At 32.2% G+C, this 17,979-nt stretch overlaps 1 long non-coding RNA gene across 1 annotated transcript; it reads right to left on the minus strand.

Moving 5' to 3' along the window:
• Positions 1–227: 227 nt before the first annotated feature.
• On the minus strand, positions 228–17,191 carry LOC133205153 (uncharacterized). The gene is made up of 4 exons (XR_009723593.1): positions 17,135–17,191; positions 3,338–3,559; positions 714–827; positions 228–615 (listed from the first exon to the last, which is right to left on the minus strand). It is a non-coding gene; the product is annotated as an uncharacterized LOC133205153 (long non-coding RNA).
• Positions 17,192–17,979: the final 788 nt, after the last annotated feature.

Here is a 17,979-nt window from a genome sequence, read left to right on the forward strand (position 1 = left end):
AATTTTTAGGCATAACATGAAAAAAATTGAGTGACAATTATATTTTTTCTACTTTTTTCTGATTTGTAGAGTAAACAGATTTAAATTATCAAAAATAGAGCAGAAATAAAACAGAAACTGGCACAGAATTTCCCAGGTGCAGGAGATTTAAATTAATATTATTTGTATAGCTTTGTTCAAATAAGAGCGTGCGGGTCCGACAAGCAAAACATTAAATTGGAATGACCTTTGTATTTGATTTTATTTATGAAAATTGATAATGGCACATGTCACATATTCACATCAAAACTTATCACATTATCACTTTTGGAATTGCAAAGCAGTGTATCAACAGACTTTTCATATTTGAAACTAATTATTTTTTTTCTGCATAATAAAGCATAATTCAAAATGTACCGGTAGTATTTTCAGATTAAGATGGACTTAACTGTAGAAAAAGACAGTTTTATATTCAATCCACATATCAGCTTCAGAGCAAATAATTAACCACACACACATGAACACCATTAGGGTCTTGGCTTATCTGCGGAAAAAGTTTATATTCTGCAAAATGGTCTTCACTGGTTTGTGGAACATGTGCAAGTTTTCCATCAGGGTCTGCCTCAATAATCCACTCTAAGGAACATGCAAAGAAGAACTGACAATGTAATATAAGTTATGCTACAAGTCTTGTATTGAAATTTCCTCCTATATTTCAGAAGAGTTACACATACCTGTACTAAATTGCCTAAGCTGTTGAACATGTGAATTTACAAGGTCCTGACTAGTCTGTACAATCTGTGGAACATGTAGAAATGCTGCAACAGGGTTTGCCTCCAAAATGCTTCCTATAATATATGTGCAAAACAAAATTAATTGTGATTATATTTATGCCTACAACTACATTCAGATACCTTTAATGTATGCTATTTCAATGCATTTTGAATAGAAATTTAACATGCTATTAAATAAATGTTCTTAACATAAAATAAATTAATAAAAAATATCAAATAAACTAATTGTTTTTTTATATAACACTAAACAGCAAGGGCAATGGTCACCCAGGTGTAAATTGTACAATCAACTGAGAAGTCCTATTAGGTAGACCCTAATTGTAAGGACCATTATGACAATTTATCAAAGGATCTTGGATCAGGCTAAACAAGAAATATACTAAACTTCAAAGTTCGCAGAAATGTTCTTTCTATAAATATCTACTTGATGGGTTTTACCTACCGTATTATTTAAGAAATTCAATTCTGACTAAGTTTCAAAAATGTATATCAAAGTTAAGATTATCTTCACACCTTTTAGCTATTGAAACTGGATATAATAAAGCAAACAGATCCCATTGGAAATGTTTTTTTGTGTCATACTTGTGTCGAGGATGAATATCACATTCTACTAGTATGTCCTGTTTATCGAGATTATCAATGCAAATTATTTCTTTTTAAAAAAAACATCCATACGTATAAATTACTGCAATTGTTCAATACTAAGACCTTTAAGGATATGTGTAACCTAGGTAAATATATTTATTATAGCATGAGGCAAAGAGGTGATCCTGTACATATAATCAAATATCAGCTGTCTCATTTAAAGTCATCATTTTGTAAGTTCTATGGTCGATACAATGACCTTGTCAGCAAATACAATTTATCATTGAGTCAAATGCTGACTGACGTTTTTCATACTAATTGTTAGACCATTATTTACACACTGAATTGTCGACGGATTTTTCCGTTATTTCCCAATCATGACAAGGAGCACACGGCGGGTGTGACCGGTTGGCAGGGGATGCTCACTCCTCCATGGCACCTGATCCCACCTCTGATGTTTGGAGGTCCGTGTTTGCTCTGCTCCTATTTTGTATTGTATAATGGACTTTTGAGCTTGAATACTGTTCGTTATCTCCATATATTTCATATCAAGGTGATCTTGTAATCCAATAATAATAATCACTCTAACCTTGTCTTAGAGGTATTATTTTCAATAATTTACTTTATTTAGGCCAAAAAAAAATAATAGTCTTGTTTTTTTTAAATTTTGGAAGAAAAAAATCTCGAATTTCCGGAATTTCATCGTTCTGTCACCATAATCGTTTTCTGTGTTAACACAAAACAAGCATTTCATGAAATTCTTGTTTTAAATGTGGACTTTCATAGAATACCACTTGAGTTTAGTCAAAAGACATGAAATTTGATTTTAAAAGACAATATTGACCTGTGACATGTTTAATTTTATCTTTTATTAGTTCATATCCAAAAAATGTTGTCGAAAAAAAAAATAAAATGAAAATATACAATAAAATAATTTTCCTACCTACCTACCCTATTTTTTTTTTCAGGCTGGTAGCAGGAAACAAGACTATTTTTTTGGTCTTATCTAAAATATGGATCACAAAAAGATGTTGTTTTTTCCCCATCAATTTAATTAATTCATCATTTTCACCAATTGCTATTTTCCTATTCTTGGAAAAAAAGTGCACAAATTAATATATTTCAATGTACGTGATGTAAACTTCAGAAACTTGCATCTGCTGAACATCAATTTTAGTGCCCTTGTAATCGTAGATTCGGGGGTATATAGTTTTTGCCCTGTGCATCCATCTGTCTGTTTGTCCGCAAAAAAAATCATTAATCATCAAGTCGTAATGTTATGACAGCATGCTTTAATAGTGACTACTTATACAGTTTGATGGAACCACGGACCTATACTATACGTCCCTGACAGAATGGCATCCAAACATCATAAACTTTTTAGAACCTGACCTTGTTATTGAAACATTTGGTCAATTGCTTGCATATTACAACTAATTAAGTGTTTTGGCAGCATTAATAATGACTGTTTAATGGGTTAGGTACGTACTATGTAATAATAAGTAAACATGACAAACAGCTGGCAAAGTCCTGTCTCAATAAGTGTCAAACTTGGTATTTTCTTTTGAATAAATTTTAATTCTAGGATCAGTCTTCTTGTGTTCCTCTGTGTACTGTACAACCATAAGGGTGGTTGTACTAATAAAAATATTTCCTTAAACCTAGCAAATTGTTTATAGTCACAGTAATACCTTACATCTTTGATTTAGTAAAGACATAAAACATACAGGGTGTTAGTTCCTTGTTTTACTATTGTTATTCACAAAATATTTTCATTATGGCAAGTGAAATATTCTGAAATGGTGGCCAATTTTTTTTTTAGGTCCTCATTTAGTGACCTGAAAGTAAGTGTGACTTGGAACACTGTTGGGTAAAACATTTTTCATCTCTTGACCTCTCAAGAACATTGAAAAAAAAAAAAGCACTACAAAGAGGATGCAGCGTATCAAATTTGAAAATCCATTATTCTAAATATTTACCTGATGAGTGATGAACTCCAAGGAAGATTGTCCATTGGGCATGGGATCACCATAGTCATATCTGATCTCCTTCCCTCTATCAATATCCCTTCTTGCAAAGAAAAAGCCTGGAGTAGTTGTTAAACACTTTTAACTTCTCATAACATGCATAAGATGGGGTTGTCTATAGCTGCATCATTAACCTACTTTCCAAGCCTTTGGAAGCTGTCAGATGCATCAATGCTTGTAAAATGATAATGAAAACCATAAATAAAAAGTTTAAAGTTACATATAAACGTAATAACATATATGATGAAATATTAGGACTGCAGGAACAATACAGGTTTTATGCAACAATCACAATATAGTAGTCACAATATATGAATCACAATGTATTTTTCCAAAAATAATTTTTGTTTCATACAATTTGCAAGAGTAATAAAAATCCCTGCCACTGTATGATATTGTTCAATTATCGTACACATTTTAGAGTGCAAGAAAATTATGTTATTCTTTACTCTAAAAAATTGTCATCCTAGTGAGACATGACACTCTGCAATTTGTTGTAAAGATATAAATATCCAAATAAAAAATATAACGCAGCAAGGTTAAGGATGCCCACAGGAAATAATACGCCTAAAAATATTCCGAGAAAATAAATATAGTGTTGATTTTTTTTTTACAGCATGAGTTTTGATTAATGGGAATTCTACTATTTGCATATGTAGGAGGGTTGTCCCAGAAATACGTGAACATTTTCAATATCTTTTGTTTCACTAATACTGTAAAGTTAAAAATAGGCATAGATCATGATCAACATTTTTGTGAATTTTTTCTGGAAATGTGCTTCTGATAAAATTAGTTTATTTAAGCATAAATTCGGCACAGTATTTAATTTTATTTTATTTACCAAGTAATGCATCTCAAATACGGCGTGTGTTGCTAAAAGATTGTGGAATTAATTCTTTCAATAGACAATTTCTCAATTCCGATAATAAACCTAACAGTTCACATTGTTTAACGATGGCCTTGGCTTAGGCTTATGACGTAAAGCTCAGGACTTTCAGTCTGTCTTCATTGTCTTCATTTCTTTTGGTCTACAAAATGTCTCTTCCAGCACTAATATCTCTTTCATCGTATGGGCAAGAGTCCTATCCCGTTTTAAAGACAGTGCTGCTTAATAATTTGTGCTCCAAATTATCATTAAACGTCACCATTTTTAACAATATCTAATTAAAAGTGTTCTGGCATATAACGTCATATATTTGTCATTAATGATATCAAATTAATGAATTTTCATACACAAGTATATCAGCTAGATCAAAGAGTATTTATGGAGGTAAAGTTTGTGACATTATATTTCCGTATAGCCTGGTAATAAGGAAAAATTCATTGACAATGCTACTTATAAAAGTCAATAAACTGCAGTGTGCAGACCACCGATATTTAACACCCTTTAAATGCCGTTTTTACATATTAATGACATCACAAGCCTAAAATATTTTGTCATAATACTGAAAATATCATTTTCCAACAACTTGCAAAAAATTATTAGTTCTGGTCAAATAGTTTCTGAAATATACAAAAAGTTTGTGTTTTCTGGGACAACCCTCATATATATGAGGTCTTTGCCGAGTTCGGCCAAAGCAACTTTACTTACATCAGCTGTTTGTCAAGTGACATGTTTAAAATTACAAAAAATATGTATGGCTACAAAGATCATAAAGTACAACGATATACGGATATCTTTTCACTATGAAATTAATTTTGTTTTCTTTAAGACAAATTCCTTAACCTGAAAAATGCTGGGAGCAACTTCCCCATGCCTGAGAATTATGTAAAATTTTTGATAAACTTCCTACATTGACATAATATGCATTGAAATAATGGTAAAATACGGAAAAAAGCAACAGCGCACAACCAGCTCCTGGCACTTTTCAAAGTAGTAGGGATGTTACTACCTTTGTATAATAAAGTGCCCCAGCATGATATACACCCGTCAAATATTGTTCAATTATCACGAACAGTTTAGAGTGCAAGAAAATAAAGTCAACCTTGATACAAGGATTTCCAAGATTTTTCCATTTCTTACAATTTTTGTTTATACATTTCCTGTGGTGTAGGCATTATAACAAATATTACATTATAGATCCTCAACTGGTAGTGTTAGAGCTTGACAAATGCCCATCTGCACCCCCCCCCCCCCCACACACACACACACACACACAGTGACACACACACACATCTTTCATATTTGTGAGACATGATGCTCTGAAATTTACTAGTTGATATTTTCAAAATATTAAATAAAAATATCATATTAAACAAAATCAATTTAGTCTTAACAACTTAATCTATACCAATTTAATTTTAAAATAAAAGACTGGCCATCAAATGACATATGCTATAAACTGACCAGCAGTTCTTCTGTCTAATTCCCAAAGGATACAGATAAGAACTGCTTGATCAGAGATGCTCTAACAGAAATGATTGAGAACAGCTAGCCTTCCTACACTGAACTCATTAATTAATCTTTAACTGGATGCATGTCCACTCATTACTCCCAAAGGATGAATGGATCTGTGCTATCTGCTTTGTAGTGCAATTAAAATAAATATTTATGTCATTCTGAAATTAAAGTTGAAAACAAAGATTTTTTTTTTTCAATTTGTTACAAAGATTTATAAAAAGAAAAAAAAATTGTAATCTTGATCCAACATTTTTAATAAGGTTTTTGCTTGACTCTTAGATTTGTAGGGACTATCTACTAGTTTATTATACAATATCAAATTAGTTTATTATACAATTATTGTATCAAATTAGTTTTAATTACTTTTCACCAAATTCATTTTAAAAGTTAGGCTAGCCCACAAAAAACTATTTAATCCAACATGGCTGATTCCTCTGCCCAATTCCCAAGAGATATAGATAACACCTGCTTGATCAGAGATGCTCTACCAGTTAGCTCCTCACACTAAACTAATTTCTCGCTAATTTGACATGCAATTTTCTGTTATCAAAATTCTCCTTGACCAGTGCTTGATAATTACACCCATGGGAGAGGTGGAATTTCTCTTGTAACATTATATTTGTTATAGATTGCTGTAAAGTATATAATGAAAAAAATAAGTATTTCTTGATTTTAACATCTTTTTAATAAGGATACTGCAACACTTCTACATTTTTTGGGATTGTGTAATTTAATAGTAAAAAGACAGTTTTTTTTTTTTAAAATTTCACTTAAATTAAAGGTCACAGTGACCTTGAAATAGGTCGCGACACACTTTCTACCTAAGATGCATAAACTGGCCAAGTTTGATGATTATAAGTCTAATAGTTTTCTAGTTATGAGCCGGACAGGATTTTTCCATATTTGGCCATAGCATCTTAATTAAAGGTCAGAACGACCTACTTTTAGTGCGTGACACACCTTCTACCAAAGAAGTATCAGCTGACAAAGTTTGATAATCCTAGGCCTAATAGTATTAAAGTTATGAGCCGGACACGAGAAAGGCTAACAGACAGACAGACAGACGGACATGAACGCCATAACATAATACGTTCCGTCTAAAGACGGGCGTATAAAAATTCATAAATTATAGTGAAGCAGATATCGTTGAACTTTTGAGATTTTCGAGGGGCTGTGCCTGTTATTCTAGATAGTTAATGTATAAATGTGCCTTACTGTGGCTTTATATGAGGTCTACACATTTTCAATTTAAGGCCTAAAAAAAAAATAAGTTTGTTTCCTGTAACCCGACCGACCCATTCAAATTATCCCCCGGTGGATTTTTTTTTTCTGCCAAATCTGCATTTGCTCTTTGGTTCGATCGATCAGCTGATTCCATTTATTCAAAAAATATTAATTGTAGCTTTATTTGAGATATAAAATATGTCATCCTAGTCAACATTTACCTTGAATATAAAGAGTAATCATTATTGTAACAACAATTTCCACCCACAACTTTTAGAATTTCGTTCTCTGCCGCTAAGCAGCCATTTTGGGTGTCCACTTTAAATATAACACCTGGTTAATTCAGTCTGGGGATGTTTGACCCTTTTATCCATAAGCAAAAAAAAAAAAAAAAAAAAAAATCCCGACCTACCGACCCTTGATTTTTTGGGAATGTTACAGGAAGCAAACAATTTTTTTTTAGGCCTAATTAGACTATAAAATATTGATTAATACATTCAAAAATATGACTTAGTTTTGGTCAGATCACACTTATTTTAATTTGATATTTACAGGCTACAATAATAGCTTGATCTACGCCTCAAGTACAGAGAAACTGTCTGTCAAACTAGGGTGTGACGTCATCTTAGTCAGTGCAGGAAGGTCAAGATGGCTTAAATTCTACATTCAAATAGTGTTATTATGACATGATAAGTTACACATCAATTTATGTTTACAATATTTATCATGTTATGAGAAAAGACTGTATTTGAGTGTGTATGAAAAAGAAAACATTAGTATTTAGGATTTATTTGTTCAGTTTCATTGTGACGTCATAATCGATTTCCAGAAGCTCTGCATATAGGCTGATGTAAGTATGGGAGTCCTAAACCTAGCTGCGTATACAATATATATATATATTTTTATATAATTAGTTTTGATTACTTGTTAAATATACAATATCAAATTAGTTTTAATTATATTATATACTAAAAGATTAGTTTTATTTACTTTACAACAAATTTATCTTGAAAGTTAGACTAGACAAGAAAGTCGACTTTTGCACTCGGCGAGCAGAGTTTTGACACTGTTTACGGAAATAAAAGAAAATTAATAAATAAGACAAACATGTCATAGATAGTTGTGTAGATAAATTATCGTAGAGGACAATGGTAATAAACAGTTTGCCAGTGCATTTCCTCTGAAAGTGTAAATAAGTTCAATTTTGGGGAAGGGGGGGGAGGGGGGGTACTCAATGTAATATGGATTTGGATACCTTGTGTTATCATCATACTATGGGTTGAAAAATTTATTACCAAAACAAGTGCCTGTAATACCAGCTGTTAAAAATCAGTATGGGCCACTACCATTTTAGAACTAGTAGCCTCTTCAGCGACCAGTTTTAAAGGCTGATATTTTTAACCGAACAGTTTTCTCTGGTGAGGGGAGGGACTAAGATTTTCCCAGAGGCTGATCGTGTATGGTGTTAATACTAGGGCTGGGACGATACAACTTTTTCTATATCGATACGTATCCCGATATTTGAGCCACGATACGATATGTATCACGATATGTTTAATTGATTATAAATTCTTTTTTTATATTGAAATGAACAAAACATTTCTTCACAAATAAGAATAATTTATGCAAAGAAGTTGTATATCTTTTGTAAAACTTAATTATTTTACACAAGTGGTGTTAATTATTATGAATTTCATATTTATATTTATATTAAGCATATTTATTTTATATATTAAACCCAAAATCTTAAGTAAACAAAGAAAAACATGTGTCAGAATTTTTTAGGCGATATTTCGATATTTCTTTATACGTATCGATATGCGTATCATCCTCACATTGAATCGATATTATCGATATCTCGATATATCGTCCCAGCCCTAGTTAATACCTATACACACACAGTATACACAGGAAGTCCTTGTTACCTGTGGGAACTTTTATACATATATTTCTAAAAGATGATAAATTTTTTAATTGTAAGCTAGCTTATTGTGAGAAAATATAGCATTATAACTGACAAACTGTCAACTTTAATGCATTTAATTATAAAACAAACAGCATATAGACCTCTTTAAATACAGCGATCTTTACAGCAATGTGTTGACGTGATCCTGGTCATGTTAAATATGGGAAATTCCGAAAACATCAATGTACCTGTATTTAATTTCAATTATTTATAAGTGTAAAAAAAGTTGTTATACAGTGCCTGGGAAGGTAAAACAACAGATGCGGGCAAATGGCCCTGTTATTTATAGCCACTAACCAGGGTCATTTTGAAATTTAAGGGGTCTAGAGGAAATATATTCAGGTCATTCTAAAATATGTCATAGTTTTGTGCTAATAATAATGCATATACATGTATCTTTGACACCTAAATTTAAGTTGCTAAAGAATGCCATAGGAATTGACAAATCATTCGACATTGACTAGCAAAAGTGATTTTTCTGTTTCTAAGAAATTCATAAATCATTCGTCATCTACCACAGCAAGTATTTAGGAAAATTACATTTAAACCAAACACACACTTTTTTTAAATTGTCGATTTAGAGATCAAGGGACAGGCAAAGATAAAAAACTTCGATGATGTGGTTTTTCATTGTAAGGTAAAATTTTTTTCGTAAATCTGTGGTAAGCCATCCAAAATGACTCAACATTTCTTTGCCAATGGATGTAAAATATGTTGAATGTCGGTTCCAATTTTTTAATATGATACATTACAGATTCCATCTACCTTCGACGATGAATACTGTACCGATAGAGCAGACTGATATGAACTTCACAAAGTAGAAAACAATGTGTGTTGTGCTGCATGGCATCAGTGCATCAATGCATTGGGCCATTTTTCGGCAGTATGCACATATAGCACATGATATGGCCCCTTCCCAGGTCCTGGTCATAAAAATTTTTATGATCACGATCAAAATGTTTAGAAAACCCTGTTTGTATGAAAAGTTGTGCAACACTTCTCTTAGCAATTGAGCAAATGGCAAAAGATGCAATGTGGAAAAGCCACAAATATCTAGAAATAACCGTAGTGGGAATTGAATCATGCCAATCTCAAACAAATGCAAAAAAATGTTTTATAACTGAGGTTTTTCCTAATGCTTCTGTAGTAGGCCCTATATTATGTTCTCCCTCCTTTCTTTCATCAGAGGTAAGGCATAATAAAAAAATATGTTTGTTTACAGTTACCCGACTGACCCTGTATCTAATAGGCAACCCAAATTTTTTTTCGTTGTAAAAATCCAGAAGTCACTCATTCGTCGGTTTAACTTTTACATGCATCTTAATCAGTCAAGCGTTTGAAATCGAAAGTACTAGAAATAGTTAGTGCAACATGGAATTAAAGAAGAAATACAAGACAGTTTTTTTCATTGTGTGGTAGCTGTAAGGCAGTTGGCAAGAAAGATATTGCCATATGGCAAGCCCAAACAAAAGTAAAGCACCACACAATGGTAAAACTGTCTTGTTTTTCAACCAATTCATTTGAATTTGTGTATAAAAAAATTCAATAAAATAAAAAAAATCCTACCTATCGGCCCTATTTTATTTCGGCATGTAACAGTAAACAAACATATTTTTTTGTTTGGCCTAAACATGTATGGAAACTATAAACATAAAACTAACACCCCAAGTATGCCATCTGCATTCAGAATCGGTGCATGTGCTTTTTTGAGGTTGACAAGCTGGTAATTATGCTTCACAGCTGCTTCAGGCTGAAGCATCCGTCATTTGTAAGGTAGGTCGCGGGTTTGCTTTTGTCATCAATTTCGGTACACAATTTAGACAATTCGAGTGGTTGTTTTGTGCACATTTGATTATGACGTGAGTTACATCACAAAGGCGATGTTGCATTGCTTCCTGCTTATTTCTCTGAAAATTACTTTAATTAGCAATAGAATCTAGTCCATACGAGGCGTATGTACAGTGTGCGAAAGTATTAACGCCTGTCCGATGGTCCGAATCTATCTCAAATTGAATTGGTCTACCCCGATCCGAATTGAAACAGACCGAATTCTCTATCCCAATTTTGGCCATGGGTAAAATGAGATTGAACAAGAATGACCATTTCGTATTTTTAACACATAATTATAAACAAAAAAATTGTGAAAAAATAATTTAATACTTTTATATTTTACATGGTAAAAGAACTGTTGTTAAATCTCTTTACTTATTAATTTATAACATTGTGCATCTTTCGAAGAATTAGTGGTGTACAATTTTTACCCAATGCTTGCTGTTTATGTATATCAGGCATGCTACAAATCCTGACTGCAGGAAGCACTGCATTAAAACACAAATTGAATCAACAAAAAGACAACCAAAAAAATTGAAAATAAAATAATGAATCCGAGAAAAGGGAAAGCTATAAAGATGAAATTAGAGTTTGTGTCTTTCACAAATATTAGCTGGTCTGCAGAGTGAAGTTTATATACGACGAGTCTGAATAATTGCACAGTTTTTTGGGGTGTGAAATGCATGAACACTGCATGATTATATTTAATTTTCACTAGATAATCATGAAAATATATAGCAGATACTTCAATAAGAATATAAATGAATAAATTTTAAAAAATTTAACAATAACAAGAGCACATTTTTTCCTAATTTACTTTCTTTGGACATTCCTATTTGTCTACGGTCTATCCCAATTTCAAATGAGATAGTCAAATGGGCTATTTCATTCTCCAGATTAGTTTCGCACACTGTATGTATGAACCTAGAGGATTATAAGTTAATTCTGCTCTGATTATATGTGTAATGTATAAGAACAAACTTATAAAACATAATAAATGTGATGCAAAATGCATGGAATTCATTTTATATTGAAAATGATACTAAACTACTAAAGGTCAATCAAATTGATTCAGTGTTAAAAATATGGCATGCAAAATGAAAATAACGGTTTCAGTAAATTGCTACATTGAAAAATTGAAAGGCTGTATGTATGCACATAAATTTGCAATGAAGAGAAGGTGTGTAATGCACCATGTTTGCTCATCACAGCCAAAAAAAACAACACATTTGTTATTTTAAGGATAACATCAACCCTAAACACTAAAAATGGATGAAATTTAATTAAATGCATTTTTCTCTTTTTTAAAAAAATATTTTGTATTTGAATCTAATAAAGTTGTTCTCTATTTATAAGCAGGCTAGCAAGGAATTGATTTATCAGTGAAATGCATGTTAAACATGTTATAATAAGGAGGAGAAGGACCTTGAGCTGAAAAAATACTTGTCATTCAATTTTTTTCATATTTTGTATATTTCTAATTAAGTATGTCCCACATATCTTAAAGCAGTTATATCATTAGGTTTCTTACCTTATTTTGGAGATATTGATTGACAATTACTATGCCCTACTGTATCTAAGTGGAGTTTTAATTCTCCATGTTTCCGGGCTAATTACTCTGTCCTTAATGGGATTTTTTAAGCATATGTAAAAAATATCAAAGTGGACATGTATCTTTTAAATTATTTCAGAGTATAACTAGGATTTAAAATTCAAAAAAGCAAGTTTTGTCTATCACACTGCATCTGGATAGGGAAAATTACGCACTTTTTAAGACAACTTAAACAATAAAAAACGTAATTTACAAAAAATTCTATCATTCAATATTTTTTAATTTATGTTGAAATGCAAATCCTTCAAATTATTGAATAACTGTAAAAATTTCAAATGACGAAGCTGACCTCATTATTTCACAGGACATTGTTAAAGAGGACATAAGCATGACAAAAATGTGTCATGTTACATTTCTCGACTACGAGAAAAACCAACTATGACGTCACAGGTAAGCTAAATAAGCGAAATAAGATATACCTACATATGATTTCCGTCATCAGCCATGCAAAAATAATTTTTGTGTTCCCCATTTCTCAAAATATTTCATCATATACTGATTATGAACTGTTTTTACATAATACAGTGGCTTCCATTTTATCGGATAGCGGTTTAACGAATATTTCGGCTATTTCAATATAATATCAGAGCACAAAACCATTTCTTATATATTTATTAATAATTTCACCTGATATTCTGATGAAAAAATACTGGAATTTTGTTTTATCCCATACAAAAATTTGGACTATCATAGTGTTTTTTGATAATCAGCACTTTGTTCACACCTCCACAGAGCTCGACATTAACGCTTGTCCGGTACCAGCGAAAAAAAATTACGGACAAGTGAATATTGCTGGGCACTTGTCCGATTGGACAAGTGCATTTTAATATAAAGAAGTCTTCAAATAATAAAAAGAACGACTATTGAAAGTTCATCGGTAAAGACGTAAGCAGTACATAAAAAAACGAACTGCGATCCCGATATGGATCGCTATGTAATTGAGTTCACACTCGATCGGGATCGAAGTTCACTAATTGCATACTACTGCAAAGGAGGGCATGAAGTTACGTCGAGTTACGAAGTTTAGGTTCTTTTTGATAATTGTGAACATTTATGTTGTTGTCAGGATAGAAAGTCTAGATAAAAGTTTGTTTTTATGTGTTTGTTGTATTTATCAATAACATCACGAATGAATCACATGTAATGGACTTTATATTAGTTTTCAAGTTGACAGTATTGTATCTTTATTGAACAAATTTCGGACCAGTGAAGTTGAAGTTCGGACAAGTAAATGTCTTGGTCACTTGCCCGATTGGACAAGTAAGGGGAAAAAATTAATGTCGAGCCCTGCTCCACCTTCGTATGTGAAGCCTTTGTTTACACAGTTTGACACCAATTACCTTGACTGGCTTGAGTACGACAATGAGGGGATTAGTTACGCCTGGACGCACACAGGCACCTTACCTGTGTCAATAGTGGGCATAGTAAATAGATATGTTTTGATTACAGTTGTGGTGATCAGCTTGGGTTCAATGATGCACTTGTTAATTATGACAGTTATCTGCAATTTTTTCGGCGTGAAATTTTAATTATTGAACTGATTAGCTTGTGTATGACAATTTGCTTGGATAATGAAATAACCCTATTCAATCGTTTAACTTGGTAAATTGGCTTAATATTTATTCACTTTTCAGTGCAAAATTTATGGTAAAAATCACAAATGGCTCGTTCTATAAAAATACGTCTCAAAATTCATACCAACTTTCTCGACATGGCTCTCAAAATCTCTCTTCAGCAGACAAGAACGAGACTGGTAAACTCACACACAGTATAAAATACGTAACCGTATTAAAGAAACAAATCTAAAGGAAACAATTACATATATTTAATATTTTTGTTTATTTTCAATTTACAATCTATCCAGGGAAAAATAGTTTACGGTTATTAGTCAAGCATTTAGTCTACTTCCTTTTCCAAAATAGCGACCATCGAAGAAGGAATGTAAACATGTGCTGAAGAAAGATGGCAATAACTATCAAAGAATATACTCTATACGTCAATTTATTTGATAAAAAATTTCATATTAAATTCATAAGTAAGTGAAATAAATTATTTTTAGTAAAGTCATTAAGTAAACATGTCAAAAGAAAACAAAAGTGCAAGCTTGAAATTTGCTAGCTACGATGTATTATCAATACATGTAGCTCTATACATCTATCTTTGGACTCGGTATGGAGCAATCGGCTATTCTAATTTTCGGCTATTCGGATAAAACTATGCCGACAACTTGACTATTCGATAAAACGGGAACCACTGTAATACCACCCCTGTGTTCACCGAGTATGATCTTGCTGTACTAACAGATCATGTATGACGTCACCGACTTGTTGGACACGCAGTTTAGGGAAACAGAGGAGTGGATCAATCTTTTTCATAATTTGTTAATGTTTACAAGAACGTAAAAACTTTTTAATTTTTTTATATAAGATGGTAATTAAAGTTAAATCAAAAGCCTGAAAGGCTTCAATGGCGTCGAACATTTAAAATCAATTTCAAAAGTTCTTTTTGAATTAAATTTGAAATGAAAAGACTGTAAGCACACGATATCACAATTATACATGTAGTTTGGGGGCTTTATTTTGTGGTCCGAATTCACCAGACGCCGTTGAAAGTAAACACACATGGAAGCCTGTTCATGTTAAATAATAAATTAATCTCTTTTCAGTTAGATTAAGTGCTAGAAAGGATTTTTTTTTTTACTCTTCTACTTGCCAATGTCTATAAGCATCATTATTTTAATAGTTTTAGCTTGCAAAACATTTACAGTGATTGCAAGTTAGCTACGAGATACGATCGGTATACGGTATATCCAGTGATGGAGCTCGACCCTTCGATGTTTACGATAAAATCTGCTGGTTGTAAAATTGTAAGGCTAAAGATTGATCTTTAAAAGTCAGTTAGTTTAAACTTCTTATTTGTCCATTAAAATAGTTTCGTGATTATTTTACCGCTTTGCTGTTTATTTTCTTTTTTTTCATGGCTTTCGATGATTAATGTAATTCAACGCATCGCTATACATGATGTGTAGAAATTAATCCGCAGCAACTTTCAGGAAGGTCGCCACTTTTTCTTTTGTTACAATAAACACAATATCTCTATTTTTATCATAATTAATTGTGGATATACGTAATGCAATTCTATTTTGAATTCATTTTGATATGCTCTATTTTCTTTTGTGGATGCATCGACTGACACCTTTGGTTGCGTAAACACTCGGAGCTCCTCGCATGGCTCGTACCTTGTACATTTGTATGGAATTAACCGAGGATTGCCGATTGTTGCGTAAAGCCAGTGACGATCCCTAGTTGGCTTTCGACCTTCGGTCGACGCCACAAAAATTGTCAAAAAATTATACAAGAATTAATGCTTTACACATATTGCACTTATATAAACGGAGACTATGATGTAGTTAAACAGTCATGTGACCATGTGTCCTTCATCCCCTTAAAATGAATTCATACAAACACCCAGCATATCGGACCTTTATGGCACTCTAAACAGATATTAATATACTGTACATGTATTACGAAATACAAGTATCAAGACTTCAAGTACAATTTTTTCTATAACAAAATTAAGCCATCTGTGTTTAAGCTGAATGCAAGTATTTTACATTTTTTAATGATGAAAAATTAATAAAGAAAAAAAAACAAGAAAGAACAAATGTTTGAGAGTTCTGACTATATACTGAATTGCGATTGACTTAAAAAGAACATTACCGATAACCCCCACCCCCCTTCAATGGTGGACTTTTTTTTTTCCTTTACCGTGTTATACTTGAATTCTTAATAATGAACTTGAACATCCTAACATTACTTGTATTATATTATCTATCGCAGTGTTACTGCTAGTGGTGTTCCAACCATCGATTATAATCGAAAATCAGTCGATTGTTGGCATAATCCAAGCGCTCGATTACAAAATTTCTATTCCGATTAATCGGGTTATTTATTTTATTTTACAAGCGTAATAGTTTTCAAGCCAAATATTCCAGCCGCGACTTTTCTATTAACTTATTTGTGTATCGTAATGGCGTAGACGAACAGACATTGTATTCATACCCGGGTAACAACGCTAATTCCCGGGTATGGACATACTTTGGATTCTATAAAATGAATGAAGAACCAGCTGGACTAGATCGAACGTTCTATCGTTAAAATATTGTCCTAAGGACTAGGGCTTGTCCCGAAACACAGTTAGATTATTCTAACTACAGCTGGACCACCACAGAAAGTAGTTATTCATCCATTCTTACCATTTGATAAACTAAATTGACAGACTTTGTAAATGTCCGATTATAATTGATAATTAGTTAGTTACAGTAGTCCGATCATCGATTATGAAATTCTTACCGATTCCCATCACTAGTTACTGCATATTAATTCTAATGCACGAAGAATGTTTATATCAATATACCGTTCATTCTGACTTTGTGGGCAGAATTATGAATTTCATAATACTAGAGAAGATAAGCTACTTATCTTCACGTAGGCAAATTTAATAAAAATTTCAGATAATATGCCGCAAATTCTAAGGAACATTATATCAAATTTTTCTGAACATGTTTTCCCGTAAAAATTTTTATGCAGTAAACCCGCGACCAACCTTAAACTGTGCTTACGATCAAACAAGTTCGAAAGTTCCTCGTTCTCTCGTCTAATTATCATAAATATGTGTTATATTCAATTGCTCTACTAATAATAACAAGATACTTACTGTCTTACAGCTCTTTACCCCTGCTAAACGCCGCCATTGTCCTCCCACAATGCATTGCGTGTATCGCTACACCGTATTGTGGGATATTCCAATTGACATTTATAGATACACAAAATGTTGAAAGCGAGGGACTTAGACCGACTGTTCTAAAAATAGATTTTGCGTTGTGGGACATTTTTCTATATATCCTTATGGGTCAAAAAAATTATTTTTTTTGTTTTTTATGGTAGGAATAGCATTTCCAACATTTCTGTGAAGTTTAGACTACATGGTTTATGGGTCAAAATATAGATGACCCATAAACCACCTAAGGATCCCACAACGTGAGTCTGAGATACGCCAAATATCCCATAACACGCCTCTTGTATAACTATATATATATATATATATATATATATATATATATACATACATGTATAAGATTCTCTACTTTCATACATCTTATGTAATTAGTCAATGTGTATAATAATGCTGTGTGTTAATCAGGTTGTGATTACGAAGGAACATACAAGAACTCGGGAACTACGTGGACTGAGCGCTGCATTACTTATAGATGTAATACCACAGATGAAATTTCTCTCTATTCTCTAGTGAAGGGAGAAAAAGGGTAAAGTGAACATAATAAATTTATATATATTCAAATATTTCAGTATTTTAATACATGATTTTTTTATTTCTTATTTTTGTAGTTGAGAAGAGAAGATCGATCCCGATCGGAAAACAGTTATTTTTCCATGTGTTATTTTTTATAATGTTGATGCAGTGTATAATTTAACTGTGGGACTCACGCATTGAATTTTTTTATATCCCACACTATGTTTTACCTTTATGTTATGCCTTGTGAC

Source organism: Saccostrea echinata, unplaced genomic scaffold (assembly GCF_033153115.1).
Source record: "Saccostrea echinata isolate AGI-Se365-2 ecotype Australia unplaced genomic scaffold, CSIRO_AGI_Sech_v1 ptg000054l, whole genome shotgun sequence".
NCBI classification, from domain to species: Eukaryota; Metazoa; Mollusca; class Bivalvia; order Ostreida; family Ostreidae; genus Saccostrea; species Saccostrea echinata.